Here is an 18,764-nt window from a genome sequence, read left to right as displayed (position 1 = left end):
ACGCTCAGGTAATGCCTGTGCACCCAACACTTTGTCACTAAATTATCACAACTGCCCACAGAACTGCTCCATCAATGCAAACAACCAAGGTGATGGGAGGAAACAGCTCCAAAAAGAACCTTTCCCTTTCAAAATGAAAAAACCCTCCTGGTGAAAGCGCTGTCACACTAAATAACTCAAAGGCACTAAATGCAAATGCTATTTGCAATGTCAGTTCTATAAATACCCGTGGCACGTTTCATTAGCCGGTGACTGCAGGAATAAAGAAGAATACAGTGTTTTATTCCTTGAATCACATCAGAAATTATAACTGGAGGCAGAATCTTTCCTAAATACTCACTGCCTGTACTGCAGTGCTGAATCCACAAAAATCTGTGTCACTCTGTCCAGTGTTTGGACAGAACTGCTGAAAGGAGATAGGGAGAGATGACAGCCCACTGATTACAGTAAACTCTTAGATTAAACATCCTGCTCCCACTTGACCACTTCTTACTGCCTTCTCATCCTGGCAACTCCTAAGCTTGTTGAGAGGGAAGGAGGAAAAGCAGTGTGTTTCTGACATCTGCACAGCTTTGTGCATGTGGCAGCACTTCACTTTGCTGAACTGGGGCCAGTCTGGCAAGCAGCTGCCTGTCTCACTGACCAGCACTGCCTCTTCATGTGCCTGCATCCATCTGCTGTCTCCTGCCCTGCACTCACACTTCAAGACCCTGGAGGAATGCACTTTCTTTTATTCTGTGTGTTTGCAGAGCATCCTCCCCGTTGCTGGTCTGCACCTCATAAATGTTACTGCTGGCATGAAGATGGCTGTGAGACAGTGTGCAAAGAGCAGAGCCACGGGGTTGACCCTTGATGGGGACCTGGGACAGGGGACACGAGGAAGAGGAGGAGCACTGGCTGGGCTCTTCCCTTGGGCCTTGCTTGTTTTTTGCAGTCATAGGATCACAGAATCATTAAGGTTGGAAAGAATTCCAAGAACACCAAGCCCAGCCTTCAACCAAACACCATCATGCCCACTAAATCATATTATGAACACACCTACTTGTTTTTCAGACACTTCCAGGGATGGTGACTCCACTTCCCTGGAAAGCCTGTTCCAATGCTTAAATCTCATTCTTTAGTGTGATTCAATGGGGAAAACACCTAATGAAGAGGAGGAAGAAAACTGTTGGTGCAGATCTGTCCCAGCCATGGGGCTTGCCCATGCCCTGCACTGCTGAGCACATCACCATGGTCTGCAGCACTGCTCATGCCATCCTCTGGTCCAAGCCCAAAGCCCCTACACATACTCACTTCCCTGCTCTTCCTTTTCACTAAAATGGACAATATCTGAGGCACTTGTGCCTCAGTGGCTTGAAGCTCTGAGGATGTGAGACAGTCAGGAGAAACTGTTGCTTCTCTATACAGTCCTCAATTCCACTATTTATTTCCACAAGTCTTTCCTAGATAAATGGTGAATAGTTTGTGTTATTGTTTTATTCAAGAGGCAGAAAAATGATTTTCACAGAATGACTAGGTTGGAAGAGACCTTCAAGATCATCAAGTCCAATTTTAATTTGGCCCATTACTCCTGGCTTGTGAGCAGAGGTCCATGTAGCCTGTCCTGGCTGCCAAGGTCAGCAACACAGTTCAGAACATGAGCTGGGCTTTCTGAAACAAGCAGTACAGAAGCATGAAAGGTTTGTGTTGGAAGGGACCTTTAAGACCACCTAGTTCCAATTCTTGTGCCACAGGGAGGGATGCCACCCACTAGATCAAGTTGCTCAGATCCCCATCCAGCCTGGCCTTGAACACATCCAGGAATTGGGTAGGAGCCCACTAGACAACACTTTGTCATTCAAATTTGTTCATACTATTATTCCTTAAGGGAAAGGCTACTTGGTACTCTGGAGCAGGAGAGCTTAGCTGTAAACCAGTTGTTTTTTCCCCTGGGAAGGTTATGCCAGCTGTATTCTCAGGCATTTGTCACCTTCTAGCAGTACTTTGGTAAGAAAACCAAGATGTTGCATATTCAGATAAACAAGAACAACCTTTTAAGTATTCCATTTCAAGGGAGCTTGGTGGCAAATGGAGCTTTGAAGCTGAGAAGAAAGGCCACAGAAATATGGTGCAGATAAGGACGATGGTGATAATAAGAGGAGTAGCCAATGGCTGATGCATAACCAGACTTCACCTTCTAAAGCAGTGTGGGTTTCCCTGCAAGGGAAGTGCTTTGAGGCTCTGTGAAATACCTGCACAGTCCACAGCTGGACTGACTGGCCAGAAGAGAGAAGCTGAAAATGATGCAGCACTTCCCACAGGTTTGGTGGCACCAGAGGAATGTATTGTGTGCGAGGCCTTTGTCTTTCCCTGTGAGTCTCTTTATCCCACTCCTTGAAAAATGAATGTCCTTTCCAATGGATTAGTGAATGGAGGCAAAATTGTCAAAACCATGGTTGCAGATACAGCTCTTAAAATCCTCACCTATTCCATGTGAAGGGAGTGGTGCTTGACACTGCCCAATGCATGGGGGATCTGCACAGGGATGTGTTTAAGAGGGACTGCATCGAGTGATGTGACCATTTCTGCAAAGGCTCATTTGTCAGGAGAGAGGAGAGCAGCTTCAGTAATCAGAAATCCAGAGCCCTGCTTGAGAGGGGAGGTGGGATGGTGTGAGCTGTGGTGTCACCCTGTCAGAACGGATGGTGTGACCCAGCCATTGTGTGGATGCTGACAGGCAGCAATGGGACAAAAATTGAGGCAAGCTACAGGCTGAGTGACCTGGTGACTTCCCTGTTTTGTCTTAGGAGCTGACAAAAGAATTCCTGGTCTACCCAGGGGCTCCTCACTTCCTCCACACTGTGCTTTCCAGCCTTGCTCAGGCTCAGCATCGCCCAGAGACATCTGCACAGGTTATTTTTCATGCTTCCCCTAAACAGCACTCAGCAAAAATGCTCTGATTCAGCAAAGCCCATAGCTGTGTCCATAAATCCCCTTTATTTCAGTGTGACATAAGCAAGTGTTTAAGTGGCTTACTGTATCAGGGCTGAAATGAAAAACCGTCTCCTACGGTCCTTAAGTCCATTTACAACATCCAGCAATAACTCTCAGGCCAACTTTAAAGCTGGGAATGCCACGTCTTAACCTCAAAACACTTGGTACTTGAGCTGTGTAGTCAGAATGAAATCTAATTCCAGCTCAGTTTTAAACTGAGCAGGGCATTACCCAGCAGATGCCTAAACTGCTGCTCTGAGCGTGGCCAGCCTGATTTCAGTTGTATCCTGAGATAAGAAACTCCTTTCCTGGACAGAGCAGCTTCCTCACTGGAATGGAGGCTGTGCTGGTTTAGGTCACGTATTGTTTTCTTTCTTGAAAATAATACTGATCTAAATCTCTTCAAATACAAAGGGAAGCAGAAATTCTTGCACCCTCCCTGCCTTCTGATGTTGAGGCAGGAGGAGAGGGCATTCCCAATGCAGAATTTTTACTATGCTTGACTCCTGCACCCTTGTAACTCTTCCCTTTGTTGGCAAGGAAATAGACCATTTGCCAGTTTAAAAATATACCAGCTTCCAAGAATTATCCTCCCTATTTACAAGGCAGGAGTGGAGAGTGTAGGAGTTTTGACATGGCTGTCAGAGCATCCTCTGAGCTCTGGAGCTGAGACTGGCCACAGGGAGGTTACACAGTCTTCAGTATTATTTATTATCTTTAGTCTAGAGTATTCACTGGTCACAGATGTCTTAAACCTTACAGACTTGAAACCCCTTCTGCACACAGCAGTGTGTTTTGACAAACCTTGACTCAGCTGGTCAGTTGTGCAGGTGGCTCAATATGGTCACCTGCTTTGGGCCAGCATTCTTAGGTCAGTTTGAACATGCCAGAGCTGTTAAAACTTTGCATCAAATTTGGATGCTGTAGCTGTCTCCTCCACTTTCACTTGGGCAGCCCATGTTTCTCCTACAGCCTTTCTGCATGTGCAGCAAGCTGGCTGCAGCCAGCAATGGGTAGGAGAATAAATAATAAATAAATAATAGTACAAAAGAAGCAGCCCAGCTGCTCCTCCTCCTGCCAGCTCAGGGCTCTTCCCTGCTGGCAGCAGTGTCAGGCAGAGGAGTTTTGAGTGAGTCAGGGGATGGGGCTTCCATCCTCTCCCAAACTTCCCTGCACATCCTCACAGACCTGGTAGATCAGCTCCTGCCTGGAGCCAACACCAAGCCCTGGTGAGAGAGGAAGAGCAGCAGTCCTGCTCAGAATTCCATCACTTCTTACAGAGCAGATTATGAGCTTTTAGGGCATTTAGGGTATCTCTAGTCTGGTGAAACCACTTGATCCATATGAAACCATTACAGCCAAAGGTTTGTATTCTATGGGAAGAGGAAGGGGAATGGCAAGGGCAGCCCACAGCCTCATCCCACCTTACAGACCTTGGGACTATTTATCCAGACTATGCTATTCCTCTGCATGCCAAAATGTTACCCAAAGACTCAAAAACTGCCACTATCACAGGAAAAAAACATTGCAAAAACCAGTCCCCTCACACCTCTGTTAATAAGACAACAGGTAGACAATCTTCCTTGCTGCCAACTTCCCAGTTAACACCCAAAATATCTTGCCCTGCACATAAACTTCTCTTAATCTAACTCAGCTCAGCCAAACTCTCTAAACATCTTTATTTGGTGAGCTTTTCTTTTTTATTTCCCCCAGGGTGAACTTATGTTTTGGATAATAATCCCTCTATGGCAAGTTCTGCAGTTTCATCCCATGTTTGCACATTGCATAGGAGAGCTGTGATTTGTCATTTGGCTTGCCAGTCCCTAGTGCAGCCCAGAGAAGTAAATATCAACAGCAGAGCTAAAATGGGAGGCCCAGAGGGAAAGAGGATAAAGGATCTCTGGTGTCTTTGTACAGGGACAAACAGAGTGGTCCTGGGACAGGTGCTTCATCAACTTGTGAGCATAGCTGTGCTTCAAGTAAACCAAAATAAGCTTTGGAAGGGTCTTGCTTTCCCTGAAAGAACTCTGCATTCACTCCATTTGCTAAGCACAATCCAGGGGAAAATGATCTAAATTATCTATGAGGGAAATCCTTTACCAATGAAGGACTTTGAAGTCTTTTATAAGTCACATCAACTTCTTTGTGGGGGACTCCTGTCACCTTCTGGCTCATTCCCTACTGTATTCTGCAGCAAGCACTGTGAGTCATCTTAGGATAATGACCATGTGGCAATAAAGTACATGGCAACAGACTATTATTATTATTATTACTTTTTTTCCAAAAGATGTTATCATGTCTGTTAATCTTTCCTACACCTGACTTTCTAAATTCCTTGTAAACACTCATAAAATTTTAATTTTTTGTACAGTTTCACACTTGAAACGTGGCATACTTTCAGCAAAATGTTCCAGATATCACTTGTTTGTGCATGCAGACAGGGTGTAATTACAGGAGAGCATCCAAGTCTTCTGGGAACACATTCACAGGAGGTTTTGTTTAGTTATAAAAGAAAACAGGACAATTTATTTGCTATTGAAGCTAATGTGATTTGCTGGAGAAAAAAAATCAATGTGGGTTCATAGGAAGATGACCAAAGTGACCCAAGGCAGTGGGAGTGATAGTATGTGTGAAATATTTTTAAAGAACAAATTAAGATTTATGGCTTGAAGTGTCCTTTTAGTGCTCATTGAGTGTTTTGTACCTGCTAAGCCTTGGGAGGTGTGAGTGGTGCTGGCCTGATCAATGGAGCCAAGGCACTGGGCAGTGCATCACTCAGGTACTGTAACAGTGGGTCAATAGAGAGCACTGAGCAGTGTTAGATATAACACATAACAGAGAACACTTACCAAAGCCATTACAGATGTGAAAGAAAAAAGAAAAAAAAATGCATAATTTTAATCTGTGTACAGAACTGTTAGTTTTTTGGGGTTTTTTCCCCCCTTCTTGTTTTTGAATTACACTCCAAGGACTGATATGCTTCCAGTGGGAAAATATGTCAGTGGGTTGTTTGCAGCCACTGCTAATCAGCAGGTTTGACACACATTTGATGTCCAGAGCCAGGGCTGTGGCTGTGCCCAGGCTGGGCAGCTGCCAGTGGTTCTGCCTGAGCAGCAGCAGCTGCCAGGGTCAGTGTGGGGTGGGCATCACCCCCAGCTGGGTTTCACAGGCAGGATGGGGAGGGATGCAGAGCACATTCAGATGAGAAGCAGTTGACTCATCCTCAGAGATGCAGGTGTTTTCAGAAGCCAGTGCTGCTTGTAGAAGTCTGCTTTGGCCCTTTCTGCTCCCCATCCATTGCTGAGCAGAGCTGGGGCTGCAGGGCTGGGACATCTCCCATGGCTCTGCCTGCACACCCTGGATGAGGAGAAGGAAGGGGTCCAACCTGCCTGCTCTGGTCCTGACAGCTCCTGATGCTGAACACTTGTCTATCTGGAGAGGACCAGAGCTCAGACTAGCCCCACTTGAGGCTCAAGCAGGAAAAACTACTTTCAGGACACAGCCTGTGCTTTTATACCCCCATTCACTGCCAGACCAATGCCAGGATATTGCATCACCTGTATTGGGAATTCTTTGGTTATTGGTGCAGCAAGACCAGGTTGTCTCTGCATCAGAGCATCTTATAGTAAATATGGACAGTCTGTAACCTCTGCATAGGAGAGACCTGGAATAAACACTTCAACACAAACCTGTCTTTTTACCATATGCCTCTGCTTTTTAAGAGCCAGGGAAGGATGTTCCTTTCTGGAACTAAACTCAGCAGCTCCTTAGTGCTATGACGAATCAATGCACGAGAGTTAAAGATGGGAAGAGGGAACAGCCTGATGCAATGTCTGCAAACTCAGCAGCTGGATCTGATACCTCTGAGCCCTAAGCTCCCAGGATTCAATAGATTCAATACCCATTTGGAGCAGCCTTCTGCCATGTACACAATCAGACGTGCCTGTGAGAGGGGACTGAGAAAGGGAGGACACAGCCCAGCACCGTTGGATTTGCAGATTTCCCTCAGAGCTGCCATCAGCACTTCCAGAGCCTTTCAGAAGGCACATTCCCTGGTGCAACACAGAGGCAAAGCAGACTCAGTGCTTCCTGCCAGTTCTCCCTAGTCTTGGTGAGGAACAAGTCTCTTTTCCCAGTTCTCACCACCTCCTGCAGCACAAGCCCAGGTGACACCCCCATTGACATCATAACCACCCAGCAGAGATGCAAAGCATCCCAGGGATAGACTTCAGATAGAACTTTTTTCTCTTTTGGCTTTTGCAGTTCAGAATTGCAGAAGACAGTGGAAGTCACTTTCCAGATTTATTTTCCAGCATGCTTCCACGCTGGGGGAGGATGTGTGTATGCACAAAGGAAGCACTGTGTTTGATTACACATCCCCTAAATCATCCCTGTCCCCTTGTGTGCCCCATTTCAGCAGGAAATGAGTGTGTGAGCACACACGTGGCAGCCACGTGTTGGGATGATGGGTGTCTTCACAAAACCCTGGGTGGGAGTAGCCAGGACAGACACTCCCCATGCACAGCAAGGACAAAACCATGTTCAAATGTGGAAAAAGCTCAATCCACACTCACCTCTCTAGGACAGGTGCCACGTTTCTGCTTCAGATTTTGTGCTGCCTTTCCAAGCTGCTCAGCTGATGCAGCAGTTTTCCATCCCCTGCCTGTCCTGCATAAACCCAGGGTCAGCCTGTGTCTGCTCCACTGTCTGCAAAGCACTTCCCTGCATGAAATATTTCAGCTGGGAAGGACGGGATGCCAGCAGCGCCTACAGCATGTGTGGTACAGCTGCAGCCACCTTCAATCCCACACGGCCAGGAAACCCAAACATGGGTGGGTTTGTTTTGATTGGGAGATCTGGAGACTTCTAAGAAAAAAAAAAAAAAAATCTAAACACTACAGCCTGAGCCTAGTGGGTTGGCAAGTCCAACAGCCATTGTCAAAATGTTACGTGTGGAAGTGTACATACAAAAGGATTTCTCTAGCCAAAATTGGAATATTGACCTCTTTTTGGTTTGCAGCTTTCCAGGACCTTTTTACAATGAGCTTAAGTAACAAAATGCCAACTTGCCTACCATTTTTTCAATGACTTTTCCCAAAGATCACTACACTAAATCACACCTCATCCCACTAGTGCAGGCAGAGGGTGAAAAGATCATTTAGCTTCCCACTTTTCTTGAAGGTGAGGACACAGGAACTGTTCCACACCATTCTGTGAAAATGTCACAGAGAAGCTCAGGACAACAGCAGAAGTATTGTCTCTCTGTTGGGAAATGAGCAAAGTGGGTTGTAAACAAGAACATAGTTGGTGGCACTGGAAATCAGATGGTCCCACTCCTCTGGACTCCTCTGCACCTCAAGGCTGGGCAAGGGCTGAAGTCCCACCTCATCCCACAGAGATGCACCCAGGGTATCTGGCACCACACTTGGCCTCAGAGGAGTCTCACACAGCCATGGAGCAGAGATGCACTGGTAAAGGGAGGTACATCAGGGTCTTCTACTTTTTTTTTTTTGGCAGGCAGCCGAAAATTACTAGAGCCAAACACAGGCAAGGAGCAAACCTTCAGGCTGAGATCGACTTATGAGTAGGTGGAGTGCAAAGGTGACTTGGAGCAGAGGAGGCAGGATCAAAACTTGTGTGCTTGTGATTCATCAACATGAAAGTGCTCCCAGAAGCTCAGAACTGATCAAATATCTGTCTGGGGTCCCCTCTCAGTGTCAGATCAGAGAGAAAAGCAATCAAAGTCATTTTTGGTCCTTGACAAAGTTCATGCCCAGAAAAGAAGATAGGGGCTCCAACTCATTGTGCAGCTTCACAAAACTGTAGCTTTCTAGGACATATCACATACTGAGATTTATAGGAGGGCTAGGGATTAAGTTTTTATAAGTTTTATATATTTCTTCTGGGAGCAGAAGAAATATCAGTGGATGTTGTCAGTTGCAGTGGTCACTGAGGCCATGCTAGGCAATGCACTGCTGGCTTAGGGAACCTGAGGGAGGCTGGGACAACCTGGGATTTGGAACTTGAGGAGGCTTGTAAGCAATTCTATCACAGCTTAACCTTGTCAGACCTTGCTGCCTGCTGGGCTGCTGTGCTCTGTTTGCACTGGGGCTGCAGGGCAATTCTCTTCTCCAGCTGCTGGGAGGAGCAAGACAGCAGGCATGACTGGAGACTGACATTGCTGAGTGACCTTGGGAGCCAGCTGTGCACCCCATCCTGTGATGAAGCAAGGGGATCCCAGGGAGCTTCTGTTACCTGCCCTTATGGCTGACCCCACAGCATCTCCCCCCAGATTTCCAAGAGATGGGCATTTGTGGGATGGTTCCCACCTAGATAGAGATTCTGGGTGCAGCTCAGAGAACCAAGAACCTTGATTTCCTCAAACACAGAGCATTTTGAGTAAAAGACACCCAAGTTTCCTAAGAGCTGAGTGTAAGTGTGGCCCTGTGTGTGACAGCAGCCTTTCCTTGTCCCAGCAATCCAGCTCACAAGAAATGGGTCACACAATGCCTTTCTGCATCTTCAGGGGACACCACTAAGCTCTGACCCCAAATTTGGTTAATGCTGGATCAACACACTCCTTAATACCTTCTCCACGTGTCATCCCTCTTGCCATGCATGATCCTTCCTTCACAGTCCTAAGAGATTGCAGCTTGAGATTTCAGTGACTCTCCAGCCCCTTTCTGATTCCCCCTAATACAGCATTTTCTCTTTTATCCATACCTGCAGTTTTACTTTGACTTTGCAGCTAAGCTGCACTCAAAACTGATTCAAGTCTTCTGCTATTACTCACATGGTAACAGTAACAACAAAGGGGATATGTACCACTGTAATTACCTGTAATGTGTGGGACTACATTCCATGAATTGGGAATTCTTCCCCAAACTTATGTCCCTCTTAACAACACCCAGTGCACTAGCTGAAGCTCTTGACCTGGCTAGACATTTTGACAGGATCTCTCTCTGCACCAAGTGATGCTGCTTTGCTGTAGGGTCCTGAGGAATCCAGTGCTGTGACCACAGGTATCATCAAATATTAAGTTGCATTTTAAATGCAATAGCCAGTTCAGACATGCAACAACAGGACCACCAGAAATAGTCTACAAGACGACAAGAGTAGCTTGCCCAAAAGGGTTGTGAGATTGTGAGTGGCTCACTGGTGCATCAATGCTCAAATGACAGCAGAGATCCCATATTTTTAGCCTGGGTGTTTAAAACAAAAAAAATCACCTGAGAACAAAATGTTTATTTTCCACGTGGATAAATCCACATGCTAGGCTCCACTGATGCACTTCTCCCTTCTGTGGGAACTGATCCCACAGCATGATGGATGAGAAATGCCAACTCCTTCAGCCTGTTTGGTCCTCTGAGGGACACAGCTGACCTTAGCAGCAGCAGAAGGTGGTACTGAGCTGAAAACCCTTCAAAATATCCCCTCCCCTCTTGTACCAAGAAGCATCAAATCCTTAACTCCTCATACTTCTGCCACAGTCCCCTTGCTCAGCAGCACAGCTGGGCTGCAGAAACCACCCCAGGAGCAGCTCACCAGAACATGGCACACACCTGCCTGGCACCAACGCTTAAAACCACCTTCCAAATACTAATATTTGGAATAGAACAGGCTTCTGTAACTTGTACCAGGAAGCCAAGCAGCTCTGAGCCACAGAGCCGAGCTGGGGCACCATCGCTGGCCAGGGTCAGCACCACGGTCCGAGTGGGTGTGCAGGCAGCAGCCTGTGCCATCCCTCCGGGAGAAGGGGGTCAGCCCGCTGGGTTCGGCTCCATCGGGAATTCTCCGTGCCCGGCACGCAGTTCCAGGCAGGGAAGATGGCACAGACACCCACGCCCGTAACACTCCCCTGCCTGCCTGGGCGGGGGATGCGCATCACACCCCGGCACCAACCCAGCGGGAACGAGACACCCCGATACCCAGCTGGGATACCGGGATCCGAGCTCTGCCGACACCGAGCACGGGAGAGCCCGGCTCACCGAGCGCTGAGCGCAGCCGGCACAGGCACCACACCCCCTTCGCCGGCGGAAAGGCGAGCGGGGCCGGCGGTTTTGTTCAGGACCATGTTTTAAAATCCCAAACCGAACCAACGAGCTGGGAGTTCAGCTTTCCCTGCGACCTGACTCGCCCTGGAGAGATTTGCTAGATCGCTCCGCATCTGTGTGCGCTGTATCGCTAAACCGCTGCCAGGGCTATTATTAGAAACAATTGTCTCTCCTGGAAATTCTATAGAGAGGTTCGAAACAACTTTTCTCCTGCCTTCCCCTGCAGCCAGTGGGTAACAATGCTGCCGATAAAGAGCCCTCCTTACGCGGAGCCGGTCTGCAAGGCGTGCAGATGTACTCCCATACGGACACAGTTTGGAAGCACAGCTATTCATTTGTCTTTTCTAGCCCTGAATTTGCAGCAACTTTTCTATTCCCCATTCAGGAAAAGGTGCACACGGGGAAGGAAAACCAAGCCGGGGGCTTTCCCGTTAGCGAAGCCCCCGGCTCTGCATTAAACTTGCTGCAGCCATTTGGGAAGGGAAGGAGCAGTCCATCTTGGCAGTCAGTGGGGACAGGCAGCCAGATTGCTGGGGAAGGAAAGGGGGAAGGAATCACAGCACCGGCTTCTCTCCCCCACACCCCGAATCCTTCCCCCAGCCCCGCCGCGCTCGGCTCCGTTACTCGCCCACCGAATACAAGGGTTTGCGGCTGGGGATTTTGGTTTTTGGAAAGGACAAGGAAAGCAGCTGCTGCCCACATTTCTCTCCGTTTGAGGTAAATGGAGGGAGGGGGCGTGGAGCAGCCCGCACACTGCGGCTGGGCTTTCCCCGGGGGCCGGGGCTGGAAGGGGAGCCCTGGCCCGCCTCGCCTCCCCTCGGCAGACAAAGACCCCGTTACCTTCTCCCGCTGCCTCGTTGGCCCCGGCGGCCCCTCAGCTCCGAGCCCGGGGCGAGCGCATCCCCGCCGCACCGTCTCCAGGCCGCGGCTCTAGCGCCCCGCATCCATCGCCCGCCTCGCCGCGGGATGCGCGGCCCTTCCCTCGCTCCGGCCGCTCCTAGAGCCGGCCCATCCTCCCTGCCGGCATGCCGGAACGCTCCTTTCCCCCTTCTCCTTCCCTTTCCCCGCCTGCCGGCCCCCGGCGCCGGCTCTGCGCGGCCGCTGCCGCGCTGCGAGGCTGCGAGGCTGGAGCCGGGAGGGAGGAGGAGGAGGAGGAGGAGGGGGAGGAAGGAGGAGGAAGGAGGGAGGAGGGCAGCGAGCGGCAGTTGGCGCTGGGTCATGTGAAGCAGATGAACCTGGCTCGGGCCTGCCAACATCTGGGTGTCCCCTCGCCTCTGGGAGGAAGGATGAAGGGATGGAAGGATGCGGGGAGAAAGGGGTGGCGGCATTCAGCACCCCCCGCCACGCGTGCACACCTTGAGATGGTAACGGAGAGGGGCGAGAGCAGCGGGGATGCTCCGAGCAGAGCCCCGGCTGGAGGAGGAGAAGGGCCCCGAGCACCCGTGGGGCTGGAGACAGAGCAGGCTGCCAGGCTGAAGCCCTGGGAAACAGGGCAGCCTCCCTCCTGCTGATTTCCCCCCCGATCCTGGTTGGGTGAAGGGTACAGCTTGTGATGGTGTAAAAGAGTGGGGACGCTGTGCAGCAATAGAACATCTCTACTGATTGCACTAGAGTCACCCTATGCAACGGTCTCACTATTAAATAATTAGATCAGTCTAGAAAGACAGTACTTATAGGCCTCCAAAAATGCTGATTTATTGATTTAAACATGCACAGCATAAAGCATCCACACCATGATGCCTGTTGTTAAAACTCTGACTTGTTCCACTGCTTTGTCCCCCATCAGTGTTTTCTCTCTGGGACTAGGGTTATTCTCACTGGGTAAAAACCAGAGGCAGCTGCTGTGCCATGCTCTGGAACAGACTGGCAGGGAAGAGGTTTGCTTTGGGAGGGGAGTTGGGGAGGTGAGCACTTTCCTTCATTCATTTTCAGCTGGCATTCACGCCACCATGAGGATGCTCGTGGTGAGAGTGGCTCTGGAACTTACACGGGATACAGGAAATTTCCCTCTTTGCCCCACAGGAAGATAACAAAGTCACTATCCTGACATGGTGGTGGTGAAGGAGCAGAATGTCTCATTTAACTGGGGTATTGCTGGGTTTGATTTGTTATCAGACTCCAAGTGAAATCTTTGTGTACTCTCTGGACATGAAGGGGCCAGTGGGCTGCAAAGTCCTTCTAGATACAATAACCAAACGCTAGGGCACAAGCACAGTTCTCTCTACTGTTTTAAAGGGCACAGGCATAAACACAGAGCTGTGGCTGCAGCCCCAGGTGGGCTCACCCATCCAGCTTGTTCCACCCAAGGGGATGTCTTTGGGGATAATATTGAGGCAGGTCTGACCTCTGGCTGCTGAGAGTTAAGACCAAGTAGCTAAGGTGGCCCAGCTCTGCTCTGGAGGGGATCCCAAGGACAGGACAGAGAGGCAAGAGGAAGCAAAGGTATCCATCCCTGCTCCAGGAAATGCAGGGTGACCATGGCTCCATTAAAAGGGTAAAGATTGTGGTTTAATGGGTTCATGTAATTCATATCCACATCCAACTGCTGAAGTAGCCCTGAGGAGCAAACCACCAGAACACAAACTGCAAAACCTCCTGGAATTTTAAACCTACTAATTTCAGAACAAGATAAAACTTCAATTTGCCCCCAAAATGCTGTTCTGCTCTTGCCTTCAAGAGGTCACAATGTATCCCAACCAGGTTCTGTCTGCAGTGCTGAAGAAGAGCACGAACCCCAGCAGCGATATAGTCCTGACTCTAATTTGAACTAGCAAAGAAAAATCACCTTCCCAGGTGGATTTTCACAGAAATAGGAGGTGAAGCTGCTTCAAAGGTGCACTCATCACACAGCTGCCTGCTTGTGCTCATTGCTGTCTAGGAGTGTGCCAAAGCCATGGACTTTGCCCTGGGGGTAAATGATCCTTCAACCAACAAAGCCTCAAGGCGCTTTCCCCACCCTTTGCTCCGTGGCACTCTGTTGCCTTTCCAGGCAACTCTCCTGGCAGGATCTGCCTCCAAACCCAGAGCAGACCCAGGATGTGGAGCAGCTTTATTCACCTGGTGAAAAAAGAGCTCTCCTGGTATGTTAAATAAGCAGTAGGAAAGATTGGAAGCCCCAAACTGGAAAGTAATTTACTTCATGTTTAGCAACAAATACTGGAAAACAAAGTTCCCTCTGCCCAAAATTGTACTGTTCAGCTTTCAGAGCAGGTGTAGGGAGTTTCATTACACTTAGCTTGAAATTAACAGCTCTCTCCAAGAGTCCAGTCTCTTCCCTTGGCACAAAACAGGCTTGGGTTTTGGAACACTTTGGAACAGCACGAGAGCATTTTACTCATGCCACATGTTACAGTGGGGTGTGCCCAAAGAGCAGTCAGACCCTTACCTGGGAAACCTAAAGCTGCATCTTCCTCATATCCTTTTTAAGGAGATGAGCTCTCCTACCGACCCAAAGCCCCATGAACAGCACTTAAAAAAAGGAAGTGCTTAACATTTCCTGCAAGGGAGGGAGATATTCCTGCTACATTTCCTTTATCCTCATTCATGAAACAACATTTGTAATAAAAAGAAGTTGCTTGTCTAAGTGAAGATAGCATCCTCTAGGTACCTGATGGAGTTAACAAAGAACTTAGAAATGGGACCTGTTTCTTATAATGTGGAAAGACAGTGGAGTATAGTCCTTGCCAAGAGCTGATTATGATTAATCAGCCAAAAAGAGTGGTTTCTTCCCAGAAATGGACAGGGATTTTGCCCCAGCTCTTCTCATTTATTCATTGCATCCTTCTTTCATAGAAAAACTGGTCAAATCTAGGTTTCTTCCCTGAATGTCATTCATCTCATGCACATTACTCTCTCAATTTCCCAGTTATAATTTAGCAGCAGCATCACCAAAAGTCCTTTTCTTTGAGGAAATTCACAAGGTGTCTGGAGCTGCACTACCCAAACAATACACCCTGGTAGCAAACATCCAGCCTGGAGGCAGCAAAGCTGCTGTCATTGCAATGATTAGAAGCAGGGAATGGCTGTGCTTCTTCCAAGCTGTTTCCTATCATGGCAAGTCCCCAAAACAGAACAGCAACCCATATATGTATCTTTGACATACACAAAATTCAGCTACCAGCAACCAGATGCCTCTGTGCCAAAATAAAAACATGCTGATCCCTTTGTCTTGGTTTCTGATAATAAAGCTAGGAGGAAACACCATGGTCTTGTGGTGGAGAATTACTGTTGACAATTCATTCCCACTCTTGTTAGCAAAGATTAAAGAGCCAAAATACTTTACAGGGAATGTGGTGATAGGACTGTGGGTGCCATCAGAATGTGTGAGCTGTTACATGAACATTTCTAGTAGTTTCAGAAAAGCTTAATGAACTGCATTAATTAGCACTAACGGGCTGGAGGAGATGTCATGTCACAAAGTAATATTCACACTTACTCCATGATTTGCATCTGTAAGAGGTTCAGTGCTTTACAGAAGTCAATGCCATTTCCCCCATATGGTACCTCTGAAACCCATGGCAGGTGAGGAAAATGCTTTCAAAGAACATCCAGGATTTGCTGAAGGTGTCTAACTGCCTGTCTCCCTGTAGGAGGTGTTCAGTGGCCTAACTCTCATTGATTGCACAATTCTTAACTCATAATATTTGAGTGGCAGTAAAAGATTAAAAAGCCTCCAAACTTAAAAAGCAACATGGGCCTAAGTAACTTGGGAGCTGAAATCCATTTCCAGAGATGATATAAGCTGTTAGGCACAGGAATTTCACTGTAAATCAATGCAGCTGACTTATTGTAGCCATGACAAGGGTCAGCCAGACCTAGAAAATGAAATGTCAGGTTAGCCTATGGGTTAATTCATGTGGTCCCTCTGAAATTTGTGGTATGAAATGGTCTTACTGCTCATAAACTCTGATGTAGTTTGGCTGGAGAAGAAGCAATGGAATCACTTCCTTTCATCTGAAACAATCTGTATCCTCCACACGCTGGATGTGCCTCAGTATGGGGAGGTAGAAAAGAGACTGATGTGACCCAGTTGCTCACCCAAGCCACCAGGCTGCCCTCACCCCCTTCCATGGACCAGGGCCAGCAAAAAAGAGATGGAGGGCTGTGTGTGCCACCACCCAGCCTGTCCCCATCACTCTGCTTTCCTCTGGAACAGGTTTTGATGAGTTGTGACCTTGTGACAATTCCTGCTGAGGACTTTGGAAACCAGGTGGAAACCACAGGGATCTCATTCAAAAAGGTAAAATGCAATTACTCAGAGCATGACCTGACTCATAACTGGGTCTGGACCTGTAAACCATGGGAGATAGGGCACATGCAGCACCAACTGTCACAGCAAGCAGCTTCCAACCAGGAAGATCTCCAGCTTTGCTGGGTGATCCCAGAGCCACGAGATGCTTCTAGTTAAGCCTTTCATAGGAACACTTCCCCTCTGAGATGAACTGTGGGTGTTATTCCCACGTCATGCTTTCATTAATTTCCAGGACAATCCCTTAAGTAATTGGGGCACAAAAGGTGGGGGGAAAGGGAGAAGCAGGGCTTTAGCTTTGGACAAAATAAGCCTCCAGGGCATCTGATTAATTTTCACACAGACTCTACTTAAAGGATCTCAGAGAGCTGAAGAGGGAAGGAAGCAGAGCTCAACGTTCCCAGAGAGCTGGTGCAATAAATCCTCCCTTCATTAGGCAAGGGAAGTGCATGCTGGCAGGATTATTGTGCAGGGCAGCAAAGCAGCTGAAACAGGAGGTGGGCACAAGCCAACTCCAGCTGGTGGGTGCCATGACCCTGGGCTGGCAAATCCTGCCTCCAGCTCCAGCCTGGGGCTGCCCTGCAGAGGGACAGGAGCCACGTGTGAGTCGCCTGTGTCCCAGTTAGCTCTGGGTAATCCTGGATCCAAGAGGCCAAACAAGCCAACAGCCCAAGGGGTGAGGGACCAAAGAGGAGCTGGGTGTGCCACCAGCCCTGCCAGGGTCACCAGGACTCTGTGGAGTGATGCTGGAGAAAGGGGCCATTCCTGCAGCTCCTTCCTCTTTGCACCAAGGAGATGAAAGAAGGAAATCTTCCTGGTGGAACATGCTGTGAGCTCTGCCTGTCCCTGCAGGAGGAATTGAAGGGATGAGGGATTCCTGTCCTTGATGGAGGTCAAGTCCTCACAAATCCCTTCTGCCATCACATACTTCCCTTTCCTTCAGAGCTGAGCAAAGCTCTGACTCAGAAACTTTTTCCTATTCACAGGATATTGCCATTTTCACCTGAAATGGTTTGAAAGCAAACCAATGCAGGAAGGAGCAGACATGGCAGGGGCCCTTCCATCCATAAAACCAGATTGGTGGTGGTGGGAGATGGAGAGGCTTCCCCCAGGGGAGGAGCAGGAGCTCCAGAAGATGCTCATGGTGCTGGCAGAGAGCCCTTTTGGGGGAGACCTGGAGAGATGCTCTGAGACCACCAGCATGGCTCCAGCACAGGCAGAAGTAAAACACAACTAATGAGAGAAAACCTCTTTGATCCAAAGGCAAGTGAACAACCTCATCCCTGCAAGGGAACTGCTGAGCAAATGGTGAGAGAATGGCAAGAACATGAGAACAAGGCTGGAAAAAGGCAAAATTATTCTCCCCTTCACTTCCCTCAGATGCTGCAGAGGACTGGTGAAAGTCAGCCAGAAACCTTCTCTGATGCCAAAAGGCAGCACAGGTAATTGTGAAAAACATCAAATGAATCACCTGAGAGACCCAAACCCAAAAATGTGCCTCCTGTTAGGCAAAAGCTACATGTACTTCTTGCACTGAGCTACATATTGAAGTATTTTGTTTTGCACAGAGAAATAAATCAAACTCATTCTCATTTGTTTGCCTTTTTTGTACTAAAATGGCCTTTGTACTTTGCACATTTTCAGATTTGAAGGATATTTTTGTAGTTTTACACTGCCTTCTACTGAGGATTGCAAAACTTACAGTTGGAAAAGCTTTCTATTTCACATTTTGCAGAAAATCCTGATAACATGTGAAAATGGCATCAAAATAATTATTAAAAGATTTTTCTAAACAAATGTAGCAAGGGTAAAAAGCCATTCAGACAATGTTGCAATACATAACTGCAACCTTAAAAAAGGGCTCAGGAAATACTGAGGTGACACAGTAAAATGACAATTTTAGCAATTAAAATAAAAATAACTGTAAGCCAGTTTTGTAATTTCTGTTACTTTTTGGTTATAGTATTTTATTTCTTTAAGTGTTTTTCTCTACTCCATTGCTTACCCATGAAATAAAATCAGGGAAAGCTGCTGTAGGTGTTAGTGGGGGGTAGCCTAATTTCAGATGCAGGTATGGCTTTTCAGGTAACCTTTTCTTACTGAAAGTTTTCACTATCTCTGTGAGGCAAGATCATTACCTCAGCTGAACAGATGGGAAAATGGAGTCATAGAGAGATCAATTTACCTGGGTAAGATCCTGTACCAAATTGGGAACAGGGAGAGAGGGAGAGGCAGATGTAGGAATAAATCACAAGCCTTGTGACACCAAACCCTTTGTGCTGCCTCAAGACCCCTCTTCTTCCCCCAGCTAATGAATTGGTGATTAACAAAGGCTGCTCCATTTCTGACAGTTTTATCGGTGATTTCTACTTTACACTTTTTTTAATCTTTATGAGGCAATCCCTGCAAAGAGAGGAAGGGAACAGAAAATAAATCTCAGAGCAAGCAAGTCCTCATGTCATAAAAGTGCAGTGAACAGATCTTATATG

General features: G+C 47.9%; 1 protein-coding gene across 9 annotated transcripts in view; it reads right to left on the bottom strand.

Moving 5' to 3' along the window:
• FRMD4A (FERM domain containing 4A) overlaps positions 1-18,764 on the bottom strand; it is a 353,071-nt gene that overhangs the window by 126,420 nt on the left and 207,887 nt on the right. Inside the window, exon 1 of one of the 9 annotated variants that reach the window (XM_079304341.1) lies at positions 11,868-12,093. The exons of 7 other annotated variants lie outside the window; for them this stretch is intronic. The gene's annotated coding sequence lies outside the window, so the exon portion shown is untranslated. Of the gene's footprint in view, positions 1-7,547; positions 7,698-11,867; positions 12,094-18,764 lie in introns of those variants that run through there. One more of the 9 variants, XM_079304342.1, reaches the window with a different exon arrangement.

Source organism: Erithacus rubecula, assembly GCF_903797595.1.
Source record: "Erithacus rubecula genome assembly, chromosome: 4".
Classification (NCBI taxonomy): Eukaryota; Metazoa; Chordata; class Aves; order Passeriformes; family Muscicapidae; genus Erithacus; species Erithacus rubecula.
Note: the sequence above shows the minus strand (reverse complement) of the source record. Positions and strands in the feature narration are given on the sequence as shown.